The sequence below is a fragment of the Thamnophis sirtalis genome, unplaced genomic scaffold (genome assembly GCF_051295495.1).
Source record: "Thamnophis sirtalis isolate CommonGarterSnake01/CBP01778 unplaced genomic scaffold, rThaSir2_p1.2 scaffold_7, whole genome shotgun sequence".
Classification (NCBI taxonomy): Eukaryota; Metazoa; Chordata; class Lepidosauria; order Squamata; family Natricidae; genus Thamnophis; species Thamnophis sirtalis.
The window spans coordinates 27,049,592-27,067,724 of NW_028261387.1; the positions used below are offsets into that span (position 1 = coordinate 27,049,592).

Below are 18,133 nucleotides of genomic sequence, written 5' to 3' on the forward strand. Positions count from 1 at the left end.
ACTTTTTTCTTCTTCCTGCTGGCATTCTCCTGTTCAGGAGAGGATGGATAGATTCCTGAAAAAGCAAGAATCACTTTTTGCATTAGAGACTGTTTTCATTAATAAAACCATATAACCAGTTGCGACCGTCTTGCTTCCTTTTGAACTGCTGGAATAATAGCTAGAAACTCTCTCAGTTGTCTCATGTTCCCTTAAATGTAAAGATATTATTGATCATTTAAATAAGCATTATTCCCCAAAGCCAAATGTTATGACCATTGTACATAAACAGGGAGGTAGTATGTTGAAAATTTGATATCATATATGTAGAGACAGGGATTGGTCTGAATCCCAGCAACTTGGTTCTCCCCTTGTCAACTTTCTTTTCATTATGCTGCAGAGATAAGCCTTTCAATGAGATATAAATGGTAACGTACTGTATGTCACTATTCCCCAACTGACTTTTGCCTTTGACTTATGACCGTAAGGGGGACCAGAATTTCCTTTGTAGGTCATTGGAGTTGTGTTATGTTAGACCCAATTTTATGACCATTTTACAACAGTTATTAAGTGAATCACCATAGTCATTAAACAAATCCATGGACATTAAGCAAACTTCCAAATGGATGTTTTTTTGCCGGAAACTAGCAAAAAAAGGTCACATATTGTGATAATATGGCCAGTTTGCCAAGTGCCAGATTTATAATCTACATGATCATGAAGGTGGTGTGAGGTCGTAAGTGTGAATACTGCTGTAAGTGTGAAGACCAGACATTTTTCAGCCCGGTGAACAAATTATTGTAAATTGAAGACTACATATATTTGATAGGTTGCTGGGACATATCAAAATAAATAAATATTTGTTACTTCCATTTATTTTTTAAATGAAATAATTTCTTTTAATTTTTTTTCTGCCACTCTTAACCAAATCCAGATTTGTGTCATTTTCTTTCACTTTTTCTATAACAGAAAACAAGCAAATGAGCTTCTCAGCCACCACCATCTAAAAAAAAAACACCCCACAGTTTAACTGTGACTAATTCAGACCTAAATTCATGCAGAGTCTTACGGACACCATTATGACAAACGCGTGACATGCTAAATGTGAAGAAAACCATATGTTTAATTATCTCCTCTAATAATTGTATGTCATGTAATTTGTAAAATATTTTCTTCATATTGCAAACAGAATCTGACCTGAAACCCTGCAGTCACTTGCATTTGCTGGCTGAATCACTGGAAATCCAAGAACTAAACGCTGCACCCCAAAAATGTATAATTTACAACGATCAACCAACATAATGCATTCCCCCCCCCTTTTTTGGTATTTCATTTATCAGCCATGCAGTCATCATCCTCCTCCTTACTACCATCTGTACATACTTTCCCAATAGACCATCACAGCTGTCCCGTTTTTCACACACACGGAACCTTTTATATGCTTCCCAACTGTTTTTAATAAGTGTTCTGTGCTTAGCACTGTAGTTCCTTTGTCTTCTTCTCAAATATGAAAAGATATTATCCCAACATACAGGTCATCTCAGCAAAAGGTTCTCCCTTCACCATTTTTTAAAAGAAAGAACAATGAAAATGTTTCATTGTTGATCCTTCCAAAGACTCAAAACATTTTAGATTCCAGCTTATGGGATGAAAGGTGTTAAGAAAACACTTCATTGTATAGTAAAAAATAATAATTAAAACAGTGCCAAAATTCTACTTCACTTTTATAAAACACACCTCATCCTTCCTTAGCTGTTACAGCATTGCCGGCTACTCAAATAGCCTGTCCCTGCCCATAACACTGAAATCATATAGTCATGCCCATCACCAAGGAAAGAATCAAACTGAACTGGCTTAATATCAGGACTTCATCCAATATAGGTCTCCAAGGTCAAAAGTTGCAGTAGGTGTTCTTTTTCAATAATGCAGAAGGGGGGGAGGATGCATTTTCTGCAATTTCCATCAAAAAGAGTCTCTGGCCACAAAAAGGAAAAAGAAAGAGCTGTGACCTCAGTGGAAACGTATTCTTCTAGGAATGAGGTATTTGGGGTTTTGCCCAGAGTATCATGCTGCGGAGGACAATGAGCTGTGTGAGTCCAATTCCTCTTGAGATATTATGTATCTCAACAAATTATCATTATTTTACATAATTATTACTATTCTGAGAGGGAGAAAAGATGAAAAATGAAACAATGCAATCCTAAATTTAGTGGCTCTTTTTTTTTCAAGATCGTCCAGGCAATCTAAAAGTCTTCAGCATTTCCAAACTAAAATACATACTGAGATGAGAATGTAGATTGCCGCTTGGCAGGATGGAAAAAGCAACTGTGAATAATGGCTTTTTTAAAGGCCCTTCCACAGGCTACATAGATTAACTACAAAGTGCATTTCTACTAAGTATATGGAAGCATAATTCTTTTTCCAGTTTGATATTATTTATCTTAGGTTTTTTTAAAGAAATCAGCAAAATATGAGCATTCATGTCAATCGTTACAAATACTGTTAACCAGGAGGAGGCAATAAATGAGCACTTCTGGAATTTTAAGGTATGTTCTGGGCAACTTCATAAAATGGCTGACAATAAAAGGCTTGCCTAGTCACAAAATGGATGAACAATGGGCACAGTAAATCACAAAATTGGCAACTAACAAAAGAAAAGCTAGAGATGTTCCTTGCCAAAGAATTTAAATCACTAGGATTTTAGCCTCTCGTGTTAATATAATTCCCAGATCTTTGAGGGAGAAGGTGCATTCCTGAATCCATTATTTTTAATATTTGAGAACATTTTAAAAACCAATAAACAAGTTTGAAAATAAAGATGCCACCTTGTAACTTATAATTTAAGCATGTGATTAATTTTTAGTTAGAATATCATAGAATATCATAAATACCCAAATATACATACATTCTTCAACTCAGATACAGAACATGCTAAGAAACAAAAGAAATCTCCATAGGCACTATGTTGCCTTTTTATTTCATTGTGGTACTTTTGTGTAAGTCAGAACAAGTCCCTGTAGTTTTTTTGACAGGATTTCAGAAGTGGTTTCCCATTTGCTCCTTCCTAGGGCTAAGAGAGAGTGACGGGCACAAGGTGAAACAACAGTCCCACAACTTCTAGCTTGATGCCTTAGCCATTACACCAAATTAGCTCTATCATGTTGCCTGCCCAAGGTATAAAATTAGTCCAGAATATAAGTATTAGCAAATACTTCTCTGGAAACAAGGTTGTGAGTTTGTTCAGCATGTAATTGTTGAGTAGGATAAAGTATGTAAATAAAATATATTCCAGCATAATTCTCACTGCAAGTACATAAAATTACTTCTCTTACAATATAGCATAGGTTATTTTATTATATATATCCTGGTACATGGAAGCTACATAGTATTATTAATTTAAAACAGAGATAGAATGAATTATAAAGAGCGAAATAGGACATGATGTTGCATCTCAACAAAATGTTAGATAAAAGAATCCTCCCACCCAAAATGTATTATATTTTGTTGAACATTCATCAATTTTTAATATTATTCAAAATGGCTCATATGTTTTATTTTCAACTGAGATTCTTGAAATAAGGAATTCTATAACAAAGGATAAAACCTTTGTTATAAGGTACCTACATCTCATTGGTAGAGATCCACTCCAAAGAGCTCTGGAAGAATAGATTATTTTCATCCTTTTCAGCTGAAATATGCGCTGAAATCAGTTGTTGAAATCAGTCATGCTTATAGATGACCTTTGGAGGAGAACGGGTGATGCATCCTTCCTAGCCCTCTTGAAACTCTCAGCAGTTTTTAAAGCCATCAACCATGATATCCTTCTGGACTGGAATAAAAAATTAAAGGATTGGGGTGGGAGTCACTTTTTCCTCAGTGGCCAGTTCCAATCAGTGTCAGTAGATGAGAGACCAAGCCCTATGCCCCTCTTATATGGGGTGCCTCAGACTCAGTTCTCTCTCTCTGTATTCAATCTGTACACAAAGCTGCTGAATGAGCTCATTCAGAGGCATGGGGTCAGTATCATCAGTATGCTGATGACACACAGGTATACATCTCTATCCCATTAAGATGTTGACTCAATGGTTGAAAGTTGTGGTGTTTTCTATGGGTAGTAACTGGTGGCAACGTAACCCTGGTGAGAGCAAATGGCTTCGTTATGACAATTCTGATGGGTGTGACCAACAAATCAGTGGAGATTTCTCACATCAAATTCAAATATATATTAAAAAATCAACAGGCAATCTATAACAAGAAAATAAGAGCCAGTCTTGTATGTTTCAGAAATTAGGAGGGAGGTATTTTCTTTTATCCTGGAAACACTTAATGTGTGACCCAAGCCCTGCTTTTTTCTCTTCTGACAATTCACTAAAATTGACAGTAGTTCTGGCTGTAGTCCTGGGAGGCATTATATTACAGGCCTGCATGGGTCCTGTGGTCTAAGTCACAGTCACCAAGGAGGAAAACAACCAGTGATTGGAAGGGCAGGGCTGTAGTCCAAGGTGATCAAAAGGAAGACAGATTTGTGGGCGAACAAAGTTTATGTCAGCAGAAAATGAAAAACACTACTGCCACACTGGATCATAAAGTGTCAAAGTTATCCAGTCATAGTTACAAAGTTGGAAGTAAAGGAGGACCACATCAGGAACAAATGCAAATCTTAGAAGTGGGGATGGGAGACATACAGATTTTCCCCCTCCATCCATATGCATTTGGTAGGACAAGTCTGAAGCAATGCTTAAAGGAAGATTTATTTATTTATAAAATGTATTGGATGCCTATCTTACCATAGGGCCGTGATGGCGAACCTATGGCACACATGGCATGCGGAGCATTTCTGAGGACATGCAAGGCATTCCCCTGTCAGCTCCAGCATGCATGTGCGCCCTGGCCAGCTGATTTTTGGCTGTGCTTTTCTGCCTTTTCTCACCCTCCGGAGGCTCCTAGAAAGCCTCTGTAGCCTGGGAAGGGTGAAAAATGAACCTACCGGGCCCATTGGAAGTTGGAAAATGGGCCATTTCTGGTCTCTGGAGAGCCTCCAGTGTGGAGGCCATTTTTGCCCTCCCCAGGCTCCAAGAAAGCTGTGCACACACATGCGGGGCAGGGGGGGGTCACCCGCGCATGCTCAGGGGACATGGTGTAGGGGGCATTAAATTATGGGGTGGGCACGCGATAGCATGCACATGCTTTTGGCACCCAAGGCAAAAAGGGTTCAGCAACACTGCCCTAGGGTAACTCTGGGCAGCTTACAGTTACATATATGGTAAGCTAAAACATAAAAAGTTAAAAACAAACATTAAAACCAAAGACACATGGGGAGGGCTTGTGCGGAGTGGGGGGAAGGTGAGAAGATATTTCTAAAAATGCTTCTATTTTTTAGTGTTGCAAATATAATATCTGACAATATAATATTTGGTTGCTTGATTTGTAGAAAGGGATAGAAAAGAAAAATTGTTGTAACTATGAAATAATTATTTTGCCAAAAACTGGTGCAAGACTTGTCCATTTGTACATAATGCCAAAAAATGGTGTAAGACTTGTCCATTTGTACATAACTAAGTTGTTATAAAATTGCTTTACATGTTGATTTAGAAAAGCTAAGTTAGATTACATGATATTTCATTTCAAATAATACAGTTGATTTATACTATTTTATATTATGGTGAATGATTACCAGAAAAAGTGCCTTAATGCAGTTATTTGCCATTTTAAAGGATGTCTCTTGGTTCATTCTTTGTTTAAAACAATTATTAGGATGTGAGCAGCTGCCTATATGTTTTTTACAAGATGAAAGGCAGAAGCATCCAATATATGTCCATTTTCCAGCCTTTAAGAATTCATAATAAATATTCATAGCAAAATAAAAACAGAGAGACTTCAGTGCTGCTAAAGTTAATCCAGGTCCATTTCTACTGCATTGATCTAAAAAGCTGGGCCATCTTCTTGAGGGTAAAAGCAAAAACAGAAAGGAAATAAGAATAGGAATATAAATAATAGGAATAGGATATAAATCATAGGTTTTCTGTGTCAAAAAAAGTTCAATTGAACTCAATGGTGCTTTGTTCACTCTTGTAGAAGATTCTCATGTTTCATATTGTGAAATGTTTCTTTGTAACATATTCCATTAGAAAGACTCTTAAGAAAGACTTCTTAGTGGTAATCACAAGACCCAAATATGAAAAAACTTGATAGTCTCTATTGTTCATCATATCTATATTCCACTTTGTGAGATGGTTAGAAATCTCTTTGTAGTCCTTGGTTGTGATGCTTTGTTATAATAATTGGCCCTGGATTGGAGAACTTTGAAAGGTTCTGTGTATTAGAAAGGTCTACCACTTACTCAACTGTACAATCAGGATACAAATACATGTCATACATCATGACATTGTAGTAAGAATTCAATCTTGTAAACAACTTTTTCCTAATCAGATCAAATTCCATAATATCAAGAGACTGAGGCTGCTCCAAGGTTTATAAAAAATTGAGAATATGCTGGAAGAAGGCCCATCTTGGTCACTGAGGTAAATCATCTCTTAACATGGTCCTCAATGTCAAATCAGGATACTTGGTGAGAGTTTTGAGAAATGCATACAATCATCCATTCATATTTAGTGTGACTGGCTCAGTCATTATATATCCACAGTCCCCATTATCTCTATGTTCCAATGTGTGATGTACACAAATTTGGATTTATCAAAAGTATTTTCAAAAAGGTATACAATTCCTCCTTTAGTCTACCTCCAAAAGCTCTCTTGGATTCTTGCACCCTTACTAATTATAGACAGGAAGCAAGCAAGTCAAAAAAAATCATTAAATTGCATGTAGATTCTGCATATTGCTAAGCTACAAAATATAACTTTTCTTAATTTGGCATGTAATAATTATAAGAAAAAGTGACAGACTTTACTAAAAAAAAAGTAGAAAATTGTGTGAAACTTTTTTTTTCTTTAGAAAACAGTGGCATGAAATAACTAGTCAAATTCAGAGGCTGCATCATCTCTTTGGATGAACAATTGATTCTGAGCTTGCCACTAACCATGCATGATACAGGAAAATCTAGCCAGACGGTTTCTGATAACTGAAATCAAAGGGAACATCAAGTTATTAAAAGTACTGTGAGTGACACACTGAAATCGGACACACAGATTATTTGCATTCTGGCAGAGATTAAAGGGAGCTAGGCAACACAGACAATAAAGGAACAGATAAGTATTATAGACACATCTGTAACTAGACCCTAGCAAATAGCAACACTGAGATCCAAGACAAACTAATACATGAACTTTTAGAATGTCGGTACAGCAACCCAAAAGACTGAAAAAAAGGGGGCTTTTCCCAGTATTTGAGCTGTGTCTGCCCAGAGGACATCACATACAGACAGGATTCTGAGCCTACCCATGTTACCCTATCCACCTTAACAATATTTTATTAATATGCTTTTCATAGAGTTTCAACTTTAAACAAAAAAAGTTTCTGGGCTACTTTATGAAATCCTGTTGTATTGCACAATATAAAGCAAAACAGAGAATCTGGACAAGATCTTAAGTCACCATATAGTCCAGACAAGGCCAACCTGTAGCTTCTCCAAATGCTGCTGAATTTCCAATTCCCCAAAGCCTATCCAGCAAAGGACAAATAAAAGGTTACCCATAATCATGAGTTTTGATATCATTGTGATATGATGCATTTTAATCATACTTTACTTATTTTAGTTGTTTTTGAGCTTTATATTAATTTAAGTCACTCTGGAAAAATCTAGTCTTGAAGGCTAATATGCAAAGGTAATAAATTAAAAACTCTTTTGCAGCAGTGTTTATCTACCCACAAACTTCACAAATGAACATATAAATAAAAAGGTCCATATTTACATAATGCCTTTTGACTGCAACAATCTCATTTTTGTAGTTGCACACTAAAGACCAGTCTATTAGCTTGCTGGGACAAACGAATTATGGCTCGAGCTAATAAGATGCATTATAACATTGGTATACAGACATTATACCTTCTAAGCAAGCAAAGTTTGGCAATAAAGCACATACAATCCTAAATATGTACTTCTAGAAAGAATAAATGCAACCTATTTTTAATGCATGTACATCTTTCAATAGCATCCTATTGTTGATTACTCCATCCAGCTCTCCAAATGGAGCAGTATCTAATCAAGAGTTTCTTTGGGCTTCTCCATGAGTTAGGAATAGTTTTCATTCTGCTACTGTAACATAAGACAGGTGCTGTTTATATCGCCTTGACAAAAGCAGCTATCATTAAACTTGCACATTAAATACCACATACCCTCTTTAAAATCTGTATATTCATTTTCATGATGCTACATTTCCAAGTATGTTCCTTGCTAATAGTGATATTTAATAGTTTTTAAATTGTACTCTACACTCTTCATGCATGCACCTCAATCAAGATAATTTAATCTTTAAAAAATGCCCTTGCAAACACACTGATAATACAAATAACATTTCTTTTAAAGAAAAGATTAGGTTTTGACCAGTTTCTTAAAACCTGGTAATATTTTTCTGTCTGTTAAGTATGTTAAAATATATGTAATGACTATTTCATTTATCTAACTTCCAAGTTATGGTCTTTAACTGAAAATGTAACTGTCATAATGGAGACACTGTTGTCTCATCTCCATGTGTTTATTTTTATATAAAAATTATAGAGAATATACAATATCATTAAAATGCATTAAAATGAGTAGATTGGTTGGCATATTGCACAAGGTCATAAATGTGGTTTGGCTTTGGTTTTACGCAATGCACAAACCCATCACAAGAAACTAGTTAAGACCCACAGTTGATTAGTTTGTTTATTAAACTGAACAAAACATAAACCACATTATAGCTTATTGTAATGTCTGAACTCTAATTTTTTACGCAATATTAGCATTTTTTCCAAATGCAATTAAGATATTATGATCACAATTTAAACAAGAGGCCACACCATATATTCTTCCACAATATCATAATTACTTTAGGAACAAAACTAAGTTGGAAACTATAACTTTTGCTTTAAAAACATTAATAACTGGTACTTGATAGGAAAACTATTGTTGAATTGCACTGTCCTTCCCACTCTACCTCTGTATCAGGGGTGAAATCCTCCTGGTTCGGCCCAGTTTGGCTGAACTGGTAGGGATGATTGTCGATGGTTCTGCGAACTGGTAATAAAAAAAACAACCCTCCGATCGTTGGAAGCTTTCCCCCCCCACACACACACAAACTTTTCAAAGCATTTTTCCTGCCTATTCACCTGATCTGACAGCAGAAGAATGCTTTAAAAAATGAAAAAAAGTTGGTCGTGCCCACCCAGTCATATGACCCACCACCACCACCAAGCCACACACAGAGAACCTGTGGCAAAAAAAAAAATAGATTTCACCACTGCTCTGTATTCAATTGATTAAACATTCCTGAACATATATTATTAAAAAACTGTGGGCCTGGCGAACCCAGAGTGGGATGGCATCCATTAAATGATTGCTTTGAGTATGTGTTGTTGTTGAGGGGTTATTTTATTATTATTATTATTATTATTATTATTATTATTATTATTATTATTATTATTATTATTTGTTTTCTACATTGTGCCTTTATTATCTGTAAACAGCCTAGAGTCACTGTGAGCTAGTAGGCTGCCATATAAATTATCTTAAGTAAATTAATAAACAAACAAACAAACAAACAACAAATAGTACTTACTAGTACAAGTAATACTACTGGTAGCCACAGCTGGCAAAGACAGATGTAGATGGTGGGAGTTAGCATCCAACATATCTAGAGATACACAGCTGGGAATGGCTGGATTACAATACATGCAATTCATAAAATGGGATGGTGGTCAAGGGTATAATATGGTGAATTAAAATATTCAAAGAATATGCTAACACAATGTATATAATTCAAGGGGGAAAATCAGGAATGCATTTATTAAAATTGATCATTGAAATCTGAATCAGTCCCAGAGAAACAAAAAAAAAATATGGAATCCATGTGGTCTTAATATCTTATTGGTGGCAATAACACCTCTCAATCTACCTCTTTTATGACATACACAACAACTTTAGACATTGTTAACTCAAAATATTGAAATCATAACCTTTAAATTCTATTAGTTCAATCGTGTATTGAGCCTGATGCCAAATGTTGTATTTCATTGAATCATTATAATTGTTTCCAGAAAGAAATCTAAGGATTGTATTGATTAAGGATTGTATTGATTACTCTAAGGATTAAAGCTCTAAGGACTGTATTGATTAATTTAGTCACCTAGAGACAAATGCATTACGCAAAGTTCATTCACCTTCAAAACTACTAGTGTTTATTTCAGATACAATCCTATGTAAAGCCTGTCCCCATTATTATTTTGGCAAGATAATTTTAGGTCACTACTGCAAGATAACATAACAGCTCAGTGGAAATTGCTACGTATAGGAGTTTTTTTAAATCTATCCCATTATCTAAATAACAGAATCCCCAATGTTTCCTCACCCCTCACGCATGCATGGCAGACACCTGAAAATCAGTTGGCCAGTGTGAGGAGCACGGACATGTGCCGTGGAGCTGAGCTTGGATGACGGCTCACATGCCTGCAGTGAGGACTCTGTGTGCCACCTGTGGCATGCGTGTCATAGATTCGCCATCACAGACTTAAACTTCTAAACCTACTGATTAAGTCTTCAATATACAAAATGAATTATTGGATTGAATGGATATGTTTGGTTAACAGTCACTTTCTCAGTATATTAAATTAATCTGCTTATACTGCATGCTTAAATAGAACCAAGCTTAATAATTATTATTAGAATCACAAGCCTTAAACACAACTCAACTGGTGCTAGTTTTTGCTTACAGCAAGGCTAAGAATTATATAACAACACATATCACATTAAGAGTTTACTTTTTTAAAAAAAAATCAATTGGTTAAAATTTTAATAAGCCTATGATACACAATTTATTAATTTGTTAATCTTCAGAAAATATCAATAAACAAATTCACAGCTATAATGAGTTGGTTCCAGAAATCTCCTACCAGAAAATTTTGTTCTGCACACCAAACCATCTTTTCCCCCTCATTGCCTATCTCTATACTTGCAGACTTTTGTAATTATTTTATATACCCTTTATGACCTACAAAATGAAAGAAAACTGAAAAAGTGTAAATAAGGAAAGAGAACTTGCCAAATGTAGTCAAGGCTTCAACTTTGATTCGCATTTCCATTTTCATCCTCAATGCCCCTGCACATATTGCAGGCAAATGATTTTAGAAGAAAAGAGTCCTGCTTCTTACGTGAGTTCCAGAACAATTTAATCCCCTGATTTTTATATAACTAATTTGAATGACACCTGTATCCGTCAATTAAACCCATGACTGATTTCACTCAAGATAAATGTGCTAATGGGGGGGGGAAGCAAACCACTCATAGTGAGGAGGTGAAAAAATGGAATTGGTATTTTTAAAACCTAATAATTTACATTGAAATGAGGAAGGAAGGCAAGGGGAATACACTCCATGATATTTAAAATGTGTTATCCCTACAATGTAAAACAGGGGTCTCTAATCCTGGTCCACGGACCGCCACTAGCCCACAGCTCATTGGCAACTGGGCTGCAGAAGTGGCAGGCAAGTGAGGGAACACATGCAAAACTATCCCCTGCCCCTCGCCCACCACTGCTGCCAGTACATGGAGCTGGAAAGTTTGGGGACCGGTGATATAAAGGAATTGTTAGAGGACAAATTATTTCCTTTTTACATTTTCCTATTCTTATCTCACCCAACAATAACATATTTAGTTCTGAGGTTAGTAGATCCTTCTGGAGCACCTATCTCAGGAGAAAAATGTTACCCTCAACACTACTAAAAGCCTCTATGTAAGTGCTTGGGCCATACATGACACCAAGCATATTTTGATTGAATCTGTTTGTTGAGTATTTCACAGGACTGTGCAATGCCTTGGATTCAATTCCAAAAGGTGCTTTTGGGCATGTGGAGGTTTTATCATCACACTTGTCTGCAAATCTTTAAAATGTAGATAAACAGCATCAAAATACTGCAAAACTCTGTTCTCTATTTTACAAAGACATGGATGATGATTACTCAGTCCACTTTATACAGGAACAGGCACAGCTGGAGTAACAAATGAAACAGATAAAAAACATTCTGGTCCAAGACTGCCACCTGTGCCTCCAGGAAAAAAGCCAGATCCCAGATATTCTTGAACTAAAAACTGATTTATTCATGACAATGAAATTGCATTAGAATATGCAGGCTTCAGATCACATGAGCTGACCACCTTAATCACTTCTATTTTATCTGAATTCTCTTATACTTTTTTTTATTTACTTCCAAAGAAATGGTGTATTTTAGGGAGGCTGGAATAGTTCCTGGATTAGATGAAAATTAAGATATGGAATTAGATGTAATTAATATTCAAAAGACATCATAATACAAATCCATTCTTTTAAAATTTCATGAAATGTATCCAAAACAGATGAGGAAACAGATTTTTGAAATTCTAGAAACAAAGTCCTAACTATAAAATAAAATTCCTAATTACTATTTGATTAATATCTATTTCTCTACTAATGCAATTAAGTAATCCAACAACTAATTCATTTCAATTATTACATTCCAAAACAGAAGAAATGCTTTGATAAGAGATTTCCCAAAATCTTGTCCATTTTTTTCAGTTCAGTACAAATCAACACATTAAGCACTGTTATGATGTGGCCTAGTTCTTTAAATTTTGACTATGTGAATCTATAATTTTAGTCATTTCTGTTCACTAATTTGGTTTCATTTGTATGAACAATCTACACAATTTTACCAGGCATTTAATGCAAGTACACAACAGCATGATCTCCATCATGACATCATTGTGCCTTTATTGTCATTTTCATAGGTAGCCTTTGGTTTCATACAGTTAAAAAAATTCCAAAGCAATAATAGTGAGAACAACAATTAATATGTGTATATTATAGCAGTATACCATATAATTTCCTGAGCAAAATAAGACAGCTAAGAATCCTAAAAATATATTACAGGTAGAGTACATTTGTTAACTATCTAGGTTATAAATTATAAAGCAAAGGAACAAAATTTGCCTTGTTCACATGTAACTCTAAATCATAACATTATTTCTGGCTTGGTATGACCTTAGGTTCATGACACCAGAGGAGCAGCAAAAGACACAATGAATGCTAAAAGTTATGCTACACTGTTTTGAACAGAATAATAGAGAGAGACTCCACTGCATTGCAAACCCAATTGGAGAGAACAAGAACTAAAACATAATAGAAATCTCACGTATGATACATTTGCAAAATTTGACTCCACAGGACCATCGGTGTAGAAACATAGAAAACTGAAGGCAGAAAAAGACCTAGTAAGTCCACTGAGTCTGTCTTTTGAGGCATTTTATTGGGGGGGGGGGATGTTTGTCAGATGATGGGACATTTGTTTATCCCAAGCATGTTTAAACTCAGTTACTGATGATTGATCCATTACTTCAGTTGGAACTTGGTTCCAAATTTCTATTTCTATTTCTTTAAAGTAATACTTACTAAAATTACTGGTGAACTTCCCTGCTGTCAGTTTGAGGTTATGCCCCCATGTTCTTGATTTTTGCTTAATACTGTATTGAAAATACTGCCTTCTAGAATCTTATTTACACCCTTATTATATTTGAAGGTTTCAATCATGTCCCCCTTTCCCTTCTGTTCTTCAGGTTATACATATTCAGTTCCTCTGAATTCTAACATGATTTCCCCCCTCAGATCTTGTACCATTCTTTTTGTTGCTCATCTTTGGACCTGCCCAATATTATCTTTGACTTTTTTTTTAAGTGACTGGGCAAAATATTCCAAATGGGTCTGACTAAAGCTCTATATAGTAGATTGGTGGTGATCTCTCTAGTACTGCATTCCTAGAATTTTGTTTGTAATTTCTATGTACCATAGAAAGAAGTCTACTAGCATCAGGCTATTACTGTCATAAATTCGCACATTTCTAATGAGAAAGTGGAACCTCAGTTGTTCTCCACATTTGGCCTATAGTTCTTTGAGTACAGTTAAGAGAGAAAACATCAACACAAAAGTTACCATCATAGTCCCTCAGTTTAGTTCTACACTTTAATCAAAACAAATGTGAGAATTGTTTATTATTGAAACTTGCTTGAAGAGATGTATCATTCCTAGGCCAAAGGAATATATATAGCATTGCTCCTGGAAGCACCAAGCCTGAAGATGACGAATGAGACTTCGTCGAAACGTCGCCAAGACATCTCCAATTTTATGGGGGAGAAACCCGAATAACTAGAGACCTACATACTAACACCCGCGAAAACCTCAGAAAACATATATATATATATATATATATATATATATATATATATATATATATATATATATATATATATATGTGTGTGTGTGTGTGTGTGTGTGTGTGTGTGTGTGTGTGTGTGTTGTATTTGTGCTGATAAATAAATAAAGGGAGACTCAAATATCAGCACAAATACAACACAAATGTAAGAAAGGCAACAGTAAAAATATTGGGCTTTCTGTCTGGATGGTCTCTTGTGACGAGCCGATGGACAGAGAATGGAAGCAGTTAGCTTCCTCCCATAATTGGGGCATACCAGGGGTTGTGACACTAAATGTATGTATGTATGTATGTATGTATGTATCAGTGGTGGGTTTCAAAAATTTTTGGAACCTCTTCTGTAGGTGTGGCCTGTTTTCTGAGTCCACTGGTGGAACCTCTTCTAACCGGTTCGGTAGATTTGACGAACTGGTTCTACCGAATAGGTGCGAACTGGTAGGAACCCACCTCTGGTATGTATGTATGTATGTATGTATGTATGTATGTATGTATGTATGTATGTATTCCATTAGGCTTCAGGATAGTTATTTTCACATAGAAAGTAGAATTGTTCTGTTGTTGCCACTGGGAATATTAAACAACCATCCCATAATAATTACTGTCACTATAAAAGAACTTTCACTTCTTCTCATGCAGAATCAGAAAAAAGATGACATGGCATCTACTAGAGTCAACTTTGAGGCCTCAATCCAGTGAAACATCCAATCCTGCTGTGTACACCACTGACCACAATAAAGGCTGTGGTTTCTCCCACACTTGCCTTAAATAGATTTAAATTAATGCTATTCATCATTGGATGAAAAAAAGGGGGGAGAAATATAAAAGTACAGTAACTTAAGAAAGACTGGCCTGGCAAGGGAGATTGGGCAATTTTTATGCTATTGTGCTTGCTTCGTAGCTCTAAATGCAATGCATTCCATTCAAAGGCTTTTCTTAAAGTTACACCAGGAACATTCTTTTTGGACTGATTGGGTCCATCTGCTATTTCAGGATACAAGAAACAGCATTTAAATCATGTGATATTTCTTTTCTAAAAACACCTGGGAGAATTCTAAGAAATATTAAAACCCTAAAATAATACTGCCTGGCTTCATTTGTTTCTGTTTTGGAGAAAGCTTAGTCACATGACTGAATAGGTGCCAACGGTTCACGATATAGCCTAAGTTCCACTACTGTTAGGGTTCAAATTAGCATGAATACCATCTCAATTACAGCACCAGGGAGAATGCAGTTGTCCTCATCTAAATCCTGCTTCTGTCAACTATAGTCACTGACTCACTGCTAACAGTAGAAACAGAATCCTTTGCTTGCCAGAATAGAAAAATATCCCTTTATATGCAGTTTTAGATAAAGTGTTGCAACCTGGAGAGGAATATAAAATCTTTGGCAGTTAAGATTAAAAACCATGCAAATATTTATAGGCAACTCTTCCAAGACAGAGAGTAGACCTTGCAGAATTCCACTCCAAGCCTCCGAGAAACTTGAAGGAAAGGCATCATTGCAGCAATCCTTCCATGGAATTTTATACAACACTAATTTTCACAGGCGAGACAAGAGTCAAAAGTATGAGAGAGCAGATGATAAGCATTTTAGCTGCGAGACTAAGTTAATTCATCACAAAAACTTTGTGATTGCAAGAATCAAGACTAGCTGAAGTGTTAATAATGTAAATAGCTCTTCTATAATTTGTTCCTACAGCTGTTTTCAGATCTCAAGTTGCCAGAGATGAAGGGACAAGATACCTTTAAGTCTAGTTGGGGAGAAGATTCTCTGGTATCAGACTCTGCTGAAGTGCTAAACTGCTAAAATCTGAGGATCCTTTTACCTCCCACTAATATCAGTAAAATGTTGGAAACCTATTGTTGGAAGAGAGTAAGTGTAATGTAAAAAGCATCTTGCAGTATCAACATGCTCTATATGTATACTTTGCATTGGTATAAATGTGCACTGAACAAAATGTCTTGAAAAAGGTTTATAACTGAGATACAAATCCAGATATTAAAATCCTTCTGTTACAACTCGTTGCTTTTGGTACAACTCAGAAAAATATGGATACCCTGCTGTCTCATTCATATTAGGCTTCCTTATATACATGGTAAAGCATAATCAGCCAAATATGTAATGTGCACAGATATATATCCATATCACAAGGGCGGGTTTTCTGCAGCAACCAAAACATTCCACACATAGAACTTTAATTTACAATTGCTTTCCAGCTATGCAGAAGATACAAGCACCTATGCTTACCTGCTCATCAGAATATCATAAAGACTTGCTTGCCTGGAACTTATTCAAAATGTTCTGACTATCATATCATATTAAAAATCATGCTCCCTGATTAATTCATTTAGTGTAAACACAGAATCCAAATAATAATTTAAGTTCTGATACAGATAATCAAAATTACTTGAATCCAGGTTCATTATGGCATCTGGTTCAGATACTTTGAAAAAATATTTAATGTTATAGTTTACATTTAAAATGAAATGCAATTATCTTTACTGTGAGTCACATACAATTCTAAAAGGAATTTCTAATTCATTTGGGGAGAAACTAGAAACCTCTGTGATCTTACACCTGCTTTTTATTAGTATAGAGCAGGTTCCCAATCTGTTACCTTGGCCATCTGGTTAATCAGCAAATCATGGCTAACTGTACTATCATTCAAAGGAATAGCAGTAATAACTAGAATCCAAGGAAAATGCAGTTTGATATAAACAAAGGTTGTTTTCATTTTATTTATAGTAAATAATAAAATAATTGAACAAGAAAAGGAACTTATTTAAAAAGATAAACAATTAAGAATTCTCAGTCCTACATTGATGTAGAAATAATATGACAATATTAGAAATACATGATAAAATAACTTTTTTTCCTAGTAAAATGGACTACAAAGATTTGTAGTAACTATTTTATTTGCAACTTACTGTACAAGTATACCTGCAGAATTGCTGCTGCAAAATACAAAATGATCTATTACCAGGATGAGTACAATTAATGTAATTTATATGAGAGGAGTACATTATAAAATTACAAAGCCAAAGTCCTATAACAGTATCCAATATATTTTATTATTGAATATGTATCAGCTTATTTCAGATTAAAGACATAGTCCCATCTAGACACTGATTTATTTCCAGAACAACATACATTTTCACCATTATCAAAATTAAATTGGCCTTGTAGCTAATTTTGATTCAGTACTTAATAGCATTAAAATCTATACAAAACAACCTAATTCAAATGTAAAAGCCCTAGCTTTTTCAATGCAGTTTATCATTTCAAAAAACTCCTCCTGAACTTTTAAAAACTATTTTTTAAAAAAATATAGATCACATTCTTTAATAAATAAATTGACTATGGAATAAGGCCGTGGAATTTACTTCAGAGTAAAAAATGAATAGGCTTGTGCTGTTAAAAGTCATATCCAAAACAAACAATAGACAAACCCGTGGACTATTGTGTGGCCAACAGGACACAGCTTTGCCTGCAGGAAAAAGGCTAAAAAGGGGGGGAAAGGGGGGGAGGAGAAAAGAAACCCACACAGAAAATCTTTAAACTTTTGCACCGAATCCAATACTTGAGCTAAGAATCACTTTTAACAATGTGATCATGTTAGCTACCGCAGTAAAAAACAAGGAAGTTCTTGCTTGAGTGCCTCCTAATGAACAAAGGTTAACTTTATCACAAAGGTCAAATGCCTGGTGGCGAAGGTTGTGACCCCAACAACTTAAATGGTGACCTTGCCACGTGCCTAGTATAT

The 18,133-nt window shown here is 35.3% G+C and overlaps 1 protein-coding gene and 1 pseudogene across 2 annotated transcripts in view; both read right to left on the reverse strand.

Moving 5' to 3' along the window:
• The window catches only part of NFIA (nuclear factor I A), a 331,843-nt gene that overhangs the window by 303,400 nt on the left and 10,310 nt on the right, over positions 1 to 18,133 (reverse strand). The window lies entirely within an intron of this gene.
• Positions 5,991 to 6,609, reverse strand: LOC148044578 (BTB/POZ domain-containing protein KCTD6 pseudogene; annotated as a pseudogene).